The sequence below is a fragment of the Bidens hawaiensis genome, unplaced genomic scaffold (genome assembly GCF_021521415.1).
Source record: "Bidens hawaiensis isolate Kalapana, Puna unplaced genomic scaffold, B.hawaiensis_p1.1 tig00021507_1, whole genome shotgun sequence".
Lineage (NCBI taxonomy): Eukaryota > Viridiplantae > Streptophyta > Magnoliopsida > Asterales > Asteraceae > Bidens > Bidens hawaiensis.
In genome coordinates this window covers 197308-214815 of record NW_027493342.1, presented here as the reverse complement: position 1 = coordinate 214815, position 17508 = coordinate 197308, and the positions used below count along the sequence as shown (strand labels likewise).

Below are 17508 nucleotides of genomic sequence, written 5' to 3'. Positions count from 1 at the left end.
TTTATCATCTCTGATCACTCACTCATCTTGCTAATTCTTGTTGGGAACTTGTTCCACTTAGGTCTAAAAAAGTGAAAAAGGTAAAATAGTTATGAACATGCTACAACGCATATACAACATAAATGAGAAGTTTAGACATAGAGGCGTTTTTATGGTCGCAGGAACAAAAAACTATGATCTTTCCGATTATGTCTGGTGACTCGGAAAAATTGTTAGAATTCTCCTGTAATTCCAGTAAAGCCTGAAGTGAGGTTAGTACCTCACTCACAGTAGGCCTATTATCTGGGTCATCGTGTACACAATGGTCTGCAACTCGAGCAAACATTTGCTAGAAATTGTTCCCTCGATAGAAGAATCAACCATCTCATCTAATTTTCTTTCCTTTACACAATTTTGAGCCCACATTACCAAGCTGGGTTCCTCATAGCGCTCGTCTATTGCAGGCCTTCCAGATAACAATTCAAATAATACAACCCCAAATGAGTACACATCTGATTTCAATGTTAGTCTGGCAGTTTTGAGATACTCTGGATCAACATACCCAATTTTTCCCGTAACAATGGAGGTTGTAGCACGAAAATCTAATGAATCAGTTGAGCCTTTTATCGAAATCCTGAAGCCCGAAATCACAGCTTCCCAGTTCTCATTTAAGAAAATGTCTGCACTGCTTACGTCACGATGTATGACTCCATGTAGGGTGTGTAGATAGTTCAAACCACGTGTAGTACCTATGGCTATCTTGAGCCGTGTCACCCAGCTTAAAGGGGTATGAGATTCGTGTAGGTGATGGTAGAGGATTTCATTCGACATATATTCGTAAACGACAATCTTCTCCTTTTTATCATAACAATAGCCAATGAGAGACATTAAGTGACGGTGGTGAAACTTACAAAGTGTATCGATCTCGGCCCTGAACTGAAGCTCCTCTTCATTGGACACAGAATTCCATCTTTTGATGGCTCCTACCGGACCGGCTTCTTTGCCAGAAATTTGACCTTTGTACACTATTCCAAATCTACCCTTTCCTAAGACCAGTCCATCATCAAACTTTTTTGTGGCAGACTGAATTTCTGCAAGTGAAAAAATCCTACATGGATGCGTTGAAGATGACTCTTCGCCCTCTGCAGTTGCAGAGTTTATTATCCTGCGTTTCAGTTACAAAAAATTACTTGTCATCTTGACTGACAACAAACAGGTGACAACTATTTAAGGAGATTCAACATAAGCCAGTTTTTAGTTATGTTTAACAAAAATCTTCAATATTTATAGTTAATAAAGCCTGTCACATCTTAAACTGGCAACAAGCAGGTGATGAATTTGTCCAAATATTTGAAGTTGTATTCTTTTATTCTTCTTCATTTCCAATCATTTTAAATCATATAGTATTATAAGTGCATATTAATGTTACGCTGTAAGCATTGTTTAATCTGTTATGAAGATAAAAAGGAAAATACGTTCCATATGCTGGAAGTGGAGACCTATATATCATAGAACAAATCATGAAATCAGGGTAAAGGGATACAGGATGATACCATCCATCCGATTCGTTTCCAGATTTATCTTCTTCTCCGGATCTGTAACCAGGTTTATGATGTTGTTTTGCAAGTCTTTCTGAGGCAGGTCCAACAGTTAACAAATCTGTGTGTGCAATCTTCCTCATACTAGCGCCCAATGTCATATAATCAACATCCCCGATGACAGTTAATCTCCTTTCTTTTTTAGCATATTCAATTAATTTAATTCCTTGAAACCGACTTAATGCCTTCTTCATCTTGCGCCTTTTAATTCGACTGCTTAAATTCACTGCCAACACAATTTTCTGAAAACTACAATGTTATTACAAAATAATTATATAGATAGATGTCTGGTGGAGAATGCGTATTTCCCACATAGGGACTGTTTTATGCTACTCACTATATAGTATTTTCTTTTTTTTAACAAGAAAATGAGGAATTACCTTTATGTTCTGGTCGTGTGAGGGTGAATCAGACTCCTTAATCTCATCATAACTAATTGCTTTAGACGTGCCCTCACCCTCTTTTTGTTCCTGAACAAATTAACAAGAATAACAATAACAAAATGAGATACTAAAAACAATCAAATAAGTTACTAGTAATAGAGTAAAAGAATTTTTAATCACAGTGAGCATAATTGAGGAAGTTGCAAATGAGAAACTATATCAACAAAGCTATGAACGGGCTAAAATATTTTGCATTATGTCTTCTGAAGTAGTTATGGATCGCTAAATTTGAAGTCCCTTCGGCTTGAAAACAAACCGTACTTACATGTGAGTGAGGAACAAATTCCTCAATTGTTAAGTCATCAAAAGTAGGTCCGGAATCATCATCTGTCTCATCTCCAGAGTTAATTTCCTTCTTATAAAAAGTTTCCTGAGTTGAGGGAGAAAATTTATTTCTACTCAACTAAATACTAATAAGCGTTTGCATTCATCCACTAAACTTAATATGCACCAACCTTTTCTACAGCTAATTCCAGTCTAGTGCTAGGTTTCATTTCCGCCTCAAGCAAGCTTGATTTGAATGGCACAGGTTTATCACCAATAGATGATTTGACCATCTCAGCGATATTGTAAATGTCATCCTGTTTTTATTTCTATTTTATTTATTTTTTTGTCACAGCAACAACAAGAAGAATATTAGAAAAGGCGCAAGCACCTCCAGCCTGGAAAACAAATTCACACAGAATAGTTGTTGGTTTATCATAAAATCCAAATCCATAATTGTTACAAATTGAAATTTCCCCACTAGTTTGTGACAGAGCAAACTTACTAGTTCTGGACCATGGATTATACATCTAATAGTTCTCAACTCTGTGAATATTGGATTCACTTGTCTTGGTTGACCTGTCTTTCTCCATCCTCTTACCTCTGTAACATAAAGAGAGAAGATTTAAATGCAAACACAAAGACTTAGCTTAACAAGATCACAGGACGTACCTGTGTAGTCAATGGCATCACCAACTAGAATCCTAAACCAATCAGGAGTCAATCTACCAACCTCCATTAACTCAAAGAAATCACGCCGACAAAGATAGTATGCTCCTGTGCTTAGTTGAAACCCGGACAAATCTCCTCCCACAATTTCTTCCCATTGTGTGGTATTTTCCAAGGTTTCGTTACCGGAGTACACCAGGCTCACACCGCATTCATGTACATACAATCCACTCATAACAACAATGGAGACATTAACTACGTCTCCAACGTTCAGTGTGTATCCAATTGGCCAATAGCTTACCCAAGCACATACTTCTCCAAATTCAGGTTTTCCAAACACTTTTGGGTTGTACATAAAATCTACAGCACCTTCGGTTGTACTTATTTTACAAAACCATATCATATCTTCACCTGATATTGAATACCTGAACGTTACATTAATTCCATTGAGCCTTTTATTTATGGGACACAAAGGCACAGCAAAAGACAAAGAAGATGATTTTGATGTATACGCAGGTGTCGTGATGGGTTCCATCAGATCTGGCAGAGATGTGCTCATCATATCGAATTCATATAACATCTGTTTCACACAAATGAAAGAGATCAACACTATACAAGATTAGTTTGCAGACAGTATATTAATGGCGTATTTCGGAGAGAAGCAATCAACCTGGATAAGCCTACTTCTGCCTACTGTGAGCTCATCATCACCAGCAAGGAACATCTCATAGTTTTGATATTCTTGTAGCCAAGTCATGTGTCCCAATTCAGTTTCATCTAGTTTAGCTATTTCTTGCAATTTGATAAAGCCTTCAATTTCATACAAATTATTAGAGCCTTCATAACCAAACTCTTGCAAGGAGAATCGGTGTGACTGGAAAGTTATTCTCTCTAGTAACTCACATACAATTCTGCAAGTGTACTAGGGAGACATAGAAGACATTTGAGTCTGTTACAAAAACTCAAGTCAAGAACACAGAGATTTTTAAGATGATCATAGCAAGGTAAGGACTCAAATCGATTATTGCCTAAATTCAGATATTCCAAATATTGTTGAACACTGAAATTCAAAGGAAAATAATCAGTACATTCAAGGTGGCAGTCATTGAGGAATAACCGTTGCAAAGAAAATGGAAAAGATAACGTAGGTTGTTTTCTGTGTTCATAGCTGTAGGGGGTTCAAATACTTCCAAGTTGCTATAACTCATATCTAGAGCCACCAAGTTTCTCATGCATAATTCAGCCGGTACGATTCTCAAATGGAATCCATGCCAACAAAGCCATCTTAAATCTCCAGAAACCTGCTTATAGGATCCGTTTAATTCCGCATAATTTAGCTGGAGCAATTTTAGGTTAACCATCTTTTCAAGCGCGTCTGTTTTAAGGTATGTTGACTGCAAATTTAACATGAAGAGATTTAGTAAGGTCTGATGAACATGGGCATGCCACGTGTCCTCATGGACATCTTACTAATTTCTTAAAGCAATACAATTTTATGTATATATCTTTCACCTAGCTTGTCCATATAGACTTCCATGTCATCAACTTTTCATAAATCTAATTTCCACATATTAGCCATTTAATTTTAATCTAATAATTGACCATAACAACTTTCCTTTCACAAGTTTTGGTAACCACTTTTAATTTTAATCAACCAATAAATATTTAAACCTTAACATTAAAAACCGATTATATAAACATTAACATTGCACCCTAATAATCATTTTAATCTCTCTCTCTCTCTCTCTCTGTGTTATGAATTACCCGCCTCTGCCGATCATCTATTCCATATTTCGGTAAGGTAGTTTTTATACTCTAATAGCTGATTCTCATATTTTCATATAATCCATTTAGGTCATACATCAAAATCCAAAATTCAATGGAAATGTTGAAGTTTATCTACTTGCTCTATCTTCCATATAATTATTCTGTTAATTATTCCAGTTACATCTATTGGCAATTCTTACTAAACCAAAATACACTTTTATATTTTTTTAATTTATCCAAAATAATATATTATGTAACATTAATTTAATTTTAAAGATTTCGGCTTATGGCAGCACTGCTTTATCTGCCTTACAATTAGTGGTTTATTTAGGTTGTGATTACAATGCTATCGGATTTATTCTGTTAATTATTCCGATTATATCCATTGGTAATTGTTACTAAACCAAAATATACGTTTTTATTTTTTCATTTCAGCTTATGGCCGATAGCTAATTTCAAGGAAAGAGTATTTGCTACAAAAATGGCTTTGTTTTTGTACAATAATGGATGCTAAGTTATGATTATTTATTTATGTATATTACACAATTCATGTAATTTAAATCATTTTTATATAATCAATCTTCTATTGTTGTTGGTCAAATTCGATTTAATATATTTTCAGAATGCAACTTTATTGGTCAAATTTGATTAATAAATGTGGGTAAAAATTTAATGTATAAAATACAACTTTCCATTTTTTATATTTGACCATTTTGTAATTATGACAAAATGTCAAAATTAATGTATAAAATAAACCCTTCAATTTAAAGTCAAATATCAAAATCCTTTCCATAATTTTTTAGAAGTTTTCTAATTAAGCAATTTAATTTTAGCCTTTTTGGTTATCATTTTATTATTTAGTAAAATTAGTAGAACACAACTTTATTGGTTTGATATTTTTTTATATTCATAAAATTGAACTATAACCTTCGATTTAATGTATCTAACTCAAAAGTCATTGAATGTAACTAAAACATAAGTTAAATTAAAAATCCCAATATAATAAAATTCACCTTTATTTATTTCCATTTTTATATAATTTTATACTTCAATTTAAAATGAATATAGTCATTCTAATTAATATTGTATTTGAAATTCAATTTAATTTACGCAATCATTATTATTTACATTTAATCTCAGAGAACATTATTTCACCGATGTCAACGATATTTAAAAGATTTTATAGTTTCCAATATCATCATATTTTATACTTTAATAAAATACCCATTTATTTATTTCAGGTTTATATAATACCCATAATTTATGCTTAATATTTATAACATATTTATAACCATTTTGAAAACGAAATTTGACCAATCTTGCAACAAAGTTTAAAATTTATTAGTACTCTCCAATATCAACATTGTTTCTATTTTTAATATTTGACCATGTTCTAATTATGTCTAAATGCCAAAAATAATGTATACGTTTTAATGTTTGTGAATGCTTATTTTTAATTTTGTTTTTACATAAGGGTATTTTCCAGGTTTATTACAAAATTCTATTTTAAAATACAAATTAATGATTTCAACTATATATTTAAATTTAAAATTTAGATAGTCATTGTAATTTTGTTTAAAGTGTTACTTAATTTACAATGGTTTGTTGCTTAATTTATGCTTAATACTCATAACATATTTAAACACCATTAAATATGGAATTTGACCAATTACAATAGGTACCGATGTATATTATTTTAATATAAACTTTCCATACAACGAATAAATTAAAATCAATAAAGTTGCTGATGTAAATAAAAAATAGTATAGAAACCGCCGTATATAATATATACTAGATTTTGTTCCCCGTATTACGGGGGTTACTTTACATTATTCGTTTTTAATATTTATATATGTATATTTGGATTTTAATTTTAGTTTTTTAATATTTATTTTTTGGATTTTAATTTTTTTTATTGTAAGAAAGATAATAATATACTTAGGGTTTCATAAACAATGATATGTTATAACCCGTTTAAAAGTTATCTAGATTTGGTGACCCATGACCCTTTTATGTTTTTTACTATAAAATTGTTTATTAATTATAAATAATATATTTTTCTTTTTAAATTGGATATTAAATTTTAGTATATCCCTATTGTATAGGATTTTCATATAAAATAATTGGTAAGATTAATTTTTAATTTAATGAGATGTTATAACCCATTTAAGAGCTATCTGGTTTTGGTAAGACCATACCCATGAATTTGGGTTAAATCAATGAGAGACCTCTATTTAAAAATCAAGCAATCTGGTAGCTTCCATAAAATGGGGAGCGACCACATCGCGACACGTAGGATTTTAGGGGTTTCGATATATATATATATATATATATATATATATATATATATATATATATATATATATATATATGGGAAAAGTGAATATGAGGCTGTTAAGCATTTAAGCTTAGATGCGAAACCCTCAAAACTACGTAATTTTGATGGAAAAAAACCACTATCTGTATATCCAACTTCAATAGAAAAAAAAAAGGAAAACGATAACAAGTTAACTTCAATTGTTTATTGACCTGATGCTACTTTATGAAAGAACTTTTTTGTTGGGTTAAAGCAGTTTAAATTGTTTACTTCCCCACATATGATGAATATAGTTTAGTTCGACACCTTAAAATAATGCAAGAATTAATGGCTACCGGTGAATTCATGAAATTGATCCCGCGCTGAATAGAAGTTTTGACCGAAATTGGGATCAACTACAAAATTGGAATTTTGATTTCATGGGATCTAGTTATTAAAAACTTAGAATAAGTAGGTGCGAGTTTTGTTGGCAATAAAAATGGAATTTAAGTTAAGTTTTAATTGGCTTTTCTATCAAAAACTGCGTAGTTTTGGGGGGTTTCGCATCTAAGGTTAGATGCTTAACAAGCCTATATTCATTTTTCCACACACACACATATATATATATATATATATATATATATATATATGTGGATTTTAATTTTATTTATTGTAAGAAAGTTAATAATTAATATAATTGAGGTTTGATGATAAAATGGTTTCACAAATAAATGATATGTTATAATCTGGTTTAAAAGTTATTTGGGTTTGGTGATACCCATTACCCGTTTATTTTCTTTATTATAAAATTGTTTCTTAATTATAAATAATATATATTTTTAAATAAAATAGGATATTAATTTTTAGTGTATCCCTATTTTATAGGATTTTCATATCAAATATTTGATGAGGTTAATTTTTAATATAATGAGATGTTATAACCCGTTTAAGAGCTATCTGGGTTTGTTTGTTGAGACCTTTACCCGTGAATTCGGGTCAAATGCGTGAGAAGACTTCATTTACAAATAAAAACAATCTGATGGCTTGAGAGAATGGTTGTTTTACATTTTTTGTTTTTTAATATTTATTTTTTGAATTTTAATTTTCTTTATTGTAAGAAAGTTAATAATATACGTAGGTTTGATAATGAAAGAGTTTCATAAATAAATGATATGTTATAACCCGTTTAAAAGCTATCTGGATTTGGTGACCCATGACCCGGTTATGTTTTTTACTATAAAATTGTTTATTAATTATAAATAATATATTTTTCTTTTTAAATTGGATATTAAATTTTAATATATCCCTATATTATATAATTTTCATATCAAATAATTGGTAGGATTAACTTTTAATTTAATGAGATGTTATAACCCGTTTAAGAGCTATCTGGTTTTGGTAAGACCCATACCCATGAATTTGGGTTAAATAAATGAGAAACCCCATTTAAAAATCAAGCAATCTGGTAGCTTCCATAGGATTTTAGCGTTTTTGTTTATATATATATATATTGATCATAAAAATGGAATGTTTTTTTATTCTTCAAATAATTTATAATGGAATTTTAGTTTGGATATTTATAAATAAATATAAATTGATCAAATTAAAAACAATGGAAACTTTCTTCAAATATGACAAATGCTAATATCAATAAATTTAAAATTTTATTTGACCAATTTATAACTGCTTAATTTAAGCTTAAATTCATAAAAAATATAAACCCGATTACATACGGAATTTGACCAATTAAAAACAAATTTTTAAAGCTTTCCATACTCTGCAATCTTAATAAACATTTCATTTTATTATCTAATGGCGATTAGACATTTTTATTAGGTTAATGTAATAATTTTTAAGAGTGTAATTAAAATTGTAACAATTTTGTATATGAAATTTATTTACTTTTAACATTTAAATAGAATTATTGTAAAAGCTACTTATATAATTCAACAACATAATAAAAAAACATCCATTATGAAAAAAGTTAATTTTTTCTTTAATTTGACCAATTTATAATTACGTCTAAATAATTATGTACAAATTTCAGTATACATGCCCAAAATAAAACCCTAAATCCTTTTCGATCACCAATTGTAGATCAACTTTTTTGAAATTCCAAATAAATTCCATATTATAAGATATTATATACCATTTCATTAGAAGGTTAAGTTATAATTAATACTAGGTTAATAACTCGTGTATTACACGGGCTGAAAGATGCTATAATGTTAATAAAAAAATATTTACATATTTGATACAAGTTATAAGTAAAATCAAGCAAATATAACAATTATAATTATTTAAAAAAATCCATAATGCCAAATAATTTAGTAAGGTATAACAATTTCTCTTAAATTAAATTATATTTTACACTAATTACAATAGTGATGAAGGATTTAAACATAAATTGTTCATAAAGGAAATAATTCAATAGAAAAAGTTTCCACCGGGTTTGAAAATACCGGTTGTTTCAACAAACTATTTTGAATCATATATGAACCTGAACCGCTCGTTCAATAATGAATTTAACTTTTAAGTTAGATAATACTATCATTTAAAATAACTCGTTTCGACTCAATCATTCTAATCATAACTCTTTTTTACCCGCCCGTTTTAACCTGAACTAATTTGATACTCTTTTAAAAAAAATTGTTTAGACCCAAACTTATTTTACTCTAAAAACACATTGACCTAAACTTGTTTTGAACCAAACACGAACCCGATCTGCCTGTTTAAATTAATATAAAACTAATAATACATGGATAATGAATTTTATTTTTAAGTTAAAAAATACTATGATTTGAAACAACATGATTCGACCCGAGTTTATTCGAATCATAACCCTTTTTGACACGCATGTTTTGACTTAATCAATTTGATATTCTTTTAGAAAAACCTGTTTCGAACCGAGAACTTTCCATTCATAACCTATTTCAAGCCGAATAAATTTTACTAAAAAACTATTAATCTGAACTAAATATGAGCCTAATCCGCCTTTTTAAATTAACATAAAAACTAAGATGACATGAACAATAAATTTATCTTTGTTTCTATATATAAACTTTTATGTAACATTGTAGCTTTTGCATTTGGCTTTAAGAGTCATGTAAAACAAGAGGTTGAATCTTACACACACACATAAATTAACCATGACCATCTTTTTGTGGAAATTAGTCAAGCTTGCTCGCTCACATATAGAGAAGCGACCTAAGTCACAACACCATTCGTTATGTCGTTTACCGACTATGAGCGGATTTGTTTTGTCCATTATGGGTTAAATCACAATTGCTAAAAAAACAAACTTTGTGATAACCATAAAAATAGTATAAGGGCAAATTATTTGTGAAATATTATGAATTGTTTGATAACAAACCGTATCCTTAAACCTAAAATATATCAAATTGCTATAACTTCTTTTCAACTATGCTCCAATTTTTATACCCAAATGTAGTCAACTTGTACCAGACACTTTTGACTCGTAAATGTGTAATATCTTTGTTTAAAAAAATTAACCAATTAATCAAGCTGTTGAAACCAGTCATTCTTTCCGAGGTTATAACTTAATTGAGTTAATTAAAAATTGTTAATAATATAATTTTAAGAAAGTAATAATTAGTTTAATTGAGGTAATTAATAAATATTAAACAGTAATAAACGTATTAATTGTTCATTTAACATAAAAAATAATTAAATTGAATGAATGGTAATTAATAAATTAGTTAATTAGGTGGAATATGTATAAATAAAAATTGATTAGTTGGCATCCTATGTAGATGACATATTTGAAAGTCATGTGGAACATGTATTGCTTTAATATATTAGTTAGATTAGATGTGATTTTTGTACTCATGTTATAAGTTATAAACATGTTTTAATTTTTTATTTATCTCTGTGAGTCTTTGTATGTATTTCTATTTGAATTAAATAAAAATTTAATGTCTTATAATTTATATAAAAGTATTTTTTTATATAAATATGACATTTGCATTTTACTAAGTTTACAATATATATATATATATATATATATATATATATATATATGTATATAACGTTTTAAATATGTTCCACCCGTGTAAAACACGGGCACTATTCTAGTGCCCAATAAAGAACATATTTGTTCACTATTTAAGGATATTATGATTTTCATAAGTGGTACATGGGCAAGTCATATGACCACTTATTAAACATGTTATAAGAAATTCAACAATTTAGATGAACAATTTTCTTCACCTGTTTCTCTTCCGACAACATCTTCGTGTCTAGTGCTAAACCTTCTACCTTTTCTGATCCCTGAGAGAAAGGCTGATGAACATAAGTTATAGGAAAGACATAAGTTATACATGGCGCATCTTACCTTTCCTTTGCTCAATATCTTATAGGAGTCATTACTACGCCAGATTCTACTACGTTTTGCAGGGAATTTCGTTGATTATTTACGGACTATGTTTTTACCCATCTCTTGAAGTAATCTATGCATCATGAGCTTTTTGTTGGGTGAGACCGAAAGTAGACATCTGTTAATCAGGGTTTGTATTCCAGATATTGCTGAGTAATCAGGCTCCAATATTTGTACTATGTAATCCATGTCTTTGCCAATAAAGAAACAAGCAATATGTAAAAACAACTCTTTATGAGTGTTATATGGCAAGGCCATGTAGCTCCTTTTGAGTACATTATGAATTCCATCATGGATATCCTTTTCCAATAAATTCAATTGACTTCTCCAATAGTTGATGGTAGTGTTGTTAGACATAGACGAGCCCAACACTTCAAGAGCCAATGGATTTCCTTCACAATATTGTATTGCTTGTAGTACAAGGTCCTCAAATCCTTCTACGAGAATTTTGGATCTAAACACATGACGACATAAAAGCTCTAGCGATTCCTCATCATTCAGTAATTTCATTTCATACTGTTGACACCTCCAACATGACAAGTCAAGCCTTTCCCTGGTGGTAATAATAATCTTGGTTTGTGAATTAATCTCCCCAGTTCCTAGTAAAGTATTTAACTGACTATGTTCGACAACATCATCCAGAACAATGAGTGCCCTTTTCATTTGCAAGACCTCCTCGATCATGCATGTACCTTGAGAAACACCATATATTTTTCTCTTTTTCCCTCCTAATATATCTTTAAGAAGTTGCTCTTGTAGTTTAAGTAGATCATTGGTCCCTTTAGATCTACTACCAATGTTTTCAATAAAACTCGCATATTCAAAAAACTTCATTTTTGAATCATATATATATCTGGCAAGTGTTGTCTTGCCACTTCCACCCATACCGTAAATTTCTAAAAACTCAAGATTTGACCGATTTAACCAGGAATTGATCTCCTCATAACAAGTGGTCATCCCTGTTATATTCACAGGAAGATGAACATCTTTGGGACCTAACTTACTATATATTGTGTCAACGACTTTCTTCATAATGCTTGTTTCATGTCTGCAAGAACACAACAAAAAAAAAAAAAAAAAACCCATGAGACGACAGTTAGAGATTCTTTGATATTTTTGATAAAAATCATTGTTTACAGGTTTATTGGATTATAATAATCCCTATTGAATGGTATTGACGGATAATAATCCTATTCATTTTATCGCCACCGGTTGTCCCAAATTTAAAAAAGTTGGCCCCAATGGTCCTTGGTTAAAAAGAACTTAACAGCGTTATACTTTTTTTTCGAATTTCAAACTAATATTTTAGGGCTTATGATCGGAAGGAGGATACGAGTCGACTGATGTAAACTTAACTCGAAGCGGTACTCCAAAAGGAAGAAATAAACTTTGCTCGATCAGAAGGAGGATACGAGTCGATAGACTTGTGTTCTCATTCCGATCAAAAACCCTAAAACATTAGTTTGAAATTCGAAAAAAAGTATAACGTCGTTAACTCCTTGTTAACGGGGGCATTGGGGGGAACTTTTTTAAATTTGGGACCACCGGTGGCAAAAAAAAAATTAATATGATTATCGGCCAATATCATTCAATAGAGATTATCATAATAGAGATTATCATAATCCAATATTCCTTGTTTAAAATTAAGTTTCAAAAATGAATGAATAAAAGATTAAACAGAATTAATATGAAAATCACATCCATTATAGACTCATAGTGTCACTGGAGGAGATACTTAAATTGATCTTTCTCTAATTTACATAAATGAGGATTCAAAGTACAGGGAAACACTTGACCAGTTCGCCACGAATGCGCATAATCCGACCCGGTAGGCACTTAACTTAGCGCTTGACGCGTAACTGGCTTCGCACGGGTAACCAATGCCGGCTACACGTGACATCACTTACACATGTTTAAAGTCGGTTACGTGAATTTCAGTGCAGATTGTGATCAAGTGCCGGTTAAACGCACAACGTTTGTTATGCATGCTTAATGCAAATTTCATGCATATCGGAACTAGTTGCGCCATACAATGTCGCGTTACACGAATACCATCACCTGGTCGCGCATATATTGCCGCTGGTTACGTTTCCTATGAAGCGTTATGTGCGTATCGGCATCGGGTTACAAGTCTGACACCGCTTTAAGAGCATACCGGCACCAATTACGCATACGTCCGATTGCTTCGATACTATTAACCCTAAAATTCTTAAAACGACCCTTAACACAATTACGAAAATGGCCCACCTGACCAAACCAATTCCTTGACCAGCCCTCCAAGCTAAAAAAATACCCAAAATGTCCGATTTCTAAAATGGTAGGATCCACCGTAATAGAATTGGTACCTGACAGATCTTTCTGGCACCCTTTCAATTTTGAACCAAACACATCTTGACACGCATACACTTAAATGGTCGGCCCGACCGTTTAGTTTTGGTGCTGACCGTTTGTTAAATAGTCGGTCCGACGGTTTAATTAATGGTCGGCCAAGGATCTATCATCGGGCCTTCATATCTATTTTGCCTGGCCTTTATATCTACTCCGTCGACAAACAAATCTATTCTGGTTGCCTTCATATCTACTTCATCGACCAACATATCTATCCTGACAGCCTTCACATCTACTATGTCGGGCCTTCGTATCTATTCCGTCGGGTATTTAATTGGGGCATTCATATCTTTATGTTTAAATTTATTAAATAATTAATAATAAAAATAAAGAAGCCAAATATTCGAAACATTATTTTATGCTTAGTGGAAATTTTAACAGCTTATGGTAATAAACCATAATCTTGGTGGATCGTAAAATTAAAGAGAGTACATATTTGGGTGGTTTGTGATGAAATGCAAAACCTTAACATGGGTAACATTCATGCCAATTGTTTGACGGTATTCATTTTCCACCATTATTACTATCGGCCCTTAAAATTTTCACTAAACATAAAATAATGTTTCAGCTATTTGGATTCTTTGTTTTTTTTTATTATTTATTATTTAATAAATTTAAACATAAAGATTTGAGCTCCAAATAAATAGATATGAAAGCCCGACATAATACATACGAAGGTGTAACAGAATAAATGTGAAGGCAGCTAGAATAGATATGTTAGTCGACTGAGTAGATATGAAGGCTGTCAGAATAGATTTGTTGGTCGACAAAGTAGATATAAAGGCCCAACGGATCTACAAAGTAGATATAAAGGCCCAAAGGAATAGATCCGTAGGCCGGCCGTTTATTAAATCGTCGGATCAACAATTTTATAAGTGATTGGTGCCAAAACTGAACGGCCGGTTTTTTTAAAACGGGGTTGGCCCGATCGATTAAGTGCATACATGTCAAGATGTGGTTTGTTCAAAAACGGAATAGTGTTAGAAAGATAAGTTAGATGTAAGTTCTATTATGGTGGATCCTACCATATAGAAAAAGGCGTTTTGGGTATTTTTATAGTTTGGGGGCTAGTCAACAAATTGGTCAAATTGGTTTGGTCAATTGGGCAATTTTAGTAATTTTCCCATTTTAAGATTGTGGGTCAAAATTGCAGTGCCAAAGAAGCTTCACCTTCTTTAGGGGCAGGTGGGGGGATGGGGTGGGGGGGTTGTTTCTGGCCCGCTCCTTTGTAACTGTGTAAATTTATTCATTTTCGTCTGAAACTTTGAGTCTAGACCCCTCCATTTATGAAAATTTTTGTATTTTTGTTCACCCCATCGTTTTCGTTCAAGCTTCGCCGCTGATTTAGAGAGTATTCAGTATTTTAGTATTAAGCCTATGACTCGATTTATCTCTAAACATTTATTGAATGAAATCAATCAATCATTTACTATCTTATAATAATCATCAAATGAACTAAAATTCAATTCAATAATAATCCGAATTAGATGAACAAACAGAAAACCATACCCAGAAAGAGTGAAGCCTGACAAATTAGCAACCTCCATAAGAGCTTTCTTCAACATGTACACATTCTCATATGTCCATCTAGAAAAGGGTTTGACTTCGATAGCAAAACTTCCTTTTTGATTCCTAACATCTGTGGGGTCAACGTGATAGAACAAAATGATTGCACTCCCTCCTTTGCTTGAGGATGAGTAGAAGCTCATCAAGGCACCATGTAGAAGTTGCATAATTCTCTACTATTGAAGCCTTAGATGATTTGATTGCTCTCTCAAATCCAGGTTTCAGTTCTTCACCTCTGTTGAGTTCTTCATCATCTCTGAAAGTATGAATTCCTGCTCGCTTTAGTCTATGGTAGAGATGATCAGTAAATGAGTGACGAGTGTCTTCACCTCTAAAGCTTAGAAAGACATCATAGATGCAAGCTTCACCAGAAAAACAAGCCATGGGTCTTTCAATGATTAATATTATCAAAAGGTTTCATAAAAAGTAAAACAATCAACCTAGTGGGCTGCTGACGGAAATTTACATATTAAATAAGCCACGATACGAACCAATACCAATGATTGATCCGATTCTTTGTCTCTGTGGATTTAGAAATACCTATTCATCTCCTATTTACAAGAAAATGAGGCTAGGCAACCAAGGTAAAATGTTACATTACGTCCTAAAGATGTTGCACTAATGCTAACATTTTTAAGGCATAATGCAATCTTTTTTTGAAAATGTTACATTTAACTTTAAAATGCAACTTTTTAGTATCCTAACCTTTTTAAATTCTAATGTAACTTTTTTTTACCATCAAATACAACTTTTTTAGAAGTCAAATACAACTTTTATTATATTTTAGTTGCAAAAATGCAACGGTTTCTATACTCAAATTACAACTTTGTTTTAGACTTAAATGCAACATTTATTATACTTAAACTAGTATTGTACCAGACACGTTGCGCCGGGTCAGTTAGTAAAACCTCAATGTTGAAACCGGGTGCTGCTAAAACCCGAGTGCTACGTCGGTGAGTCGACGGGAATTAAGTCGATATCGTTTACGTTCGTTATGGTATAGATACCATTGGTAAAACCTTAGTATTAAACCCAAAAAATATATTCGTCAAATTAAAATATAAAAAATAAATTATTTAAAATGATGTTTGTTTGGTCGGTAAATCCGGGTGGTGGTAAAACCCAAGCGTTGTCAGTCCCGTGTATTGAGACGGTAACTGGACATGAATTCGGCAGGTTTTGGCTATGTTTGTTATGGTACTGGAGCTACAAAAGGGAAAATATAAAAATTGATCGGACCAAAGGGTGGTGTCGGTCGGTAAACCTGGGTGTTGAATAAAACCCGAGTGATGTCAGTCCCGGGCGATGAGGCAGCAAGTCTTCGCGAATTCGGTCGGTTTTCCGTTACGTTTGTTACTTTGTCGGAATTAAAACAAACAAAAAAAATTGTCATTCGGTCGGTATCGAAACGAAAAAAAAACAAATTGCTATGGACAAGTAAGGTCTCGTCTTTCGGTCGGCTTCCGTTATGCTGCTACGATACCGAAACAAAAAAAAACAAATTACTATGGACAAGTAAGGTGCCGCCAAGTGGCGCAATGGCGACTTAGCGGCACCAAAGTTTACATTTATATATATTAGAGAAGGGTAAGGTTAAAATGAAAACTCAATTGAGTTGTGAAAACCCGCGAAAACTCTATGTAACATCGTTTTTTTTGTTACATGTAATATATGTTGTAACATTTAATACAAAACATCGAAACATAAAAAAAATGTGTTGCTATTTTTTAACATTTTTTTACTAATTTTTTAGATGTTTTCAGGAGAGAGAAAAAGTTATATTTATATTTACATTTTTTATTTACTTTAATTGTGGACCATAAGATTTAAACATTAATTAAAAACATGTGATTAAGAAAGGATTTTTAGAGTGTTCACAACTCAAATAGGTTTTAATTTTATACTTAGCCTATTAGAGAATGCAACCTTTAATAATTTAGTTACAAAATTACAACTTTGTTTTAGACTTAATGCCGCCATTGTCAATTTTTAATAGAAAAAAAATGCAACTTTTTTTCCGTTCAAGTGCAACTTTGAAATATAAATCTAATTGCTATTATTTAATATATGATTCATAGAGGGTAAATAAAAAAACACAAATTTTCATTGATATTCAAACATTCTATTTTAGCATGCATCTTC

At 31.5% G+C, this 17508-nt stretch overlaps 1 pseudogene across 1 annotated transcript; it reads right to left on the bottom strand.

Moving 5' to 3' along the window:
* Positions 1–264: 264 nt before the first annotated feature.
* Positions 265–15750, bottom strand: LOC143563677 (uncharacterized; annotated as a pseudogene). Its single transcript, XR_013140709.1, has 12 exons — positions 15310–15750; positions 11371–12460; positions 11247–11306; positions 4098–4347; positions 3624–4041; positions 2957–3533; positions 2790–2887; positions 2476–2601; positions 2286–2390; positions 1958–2047; positions 1533–1819; positions 265–1144 (listed from the first exon to the last, which is right to left on the bottom strand). The product of XR_013140709.1 is annotated as an uncharacterized LOC143563677 (transcript).
* Between the last annotated feature and the right edge of the window lie 1758 nt (positions 15751–17508).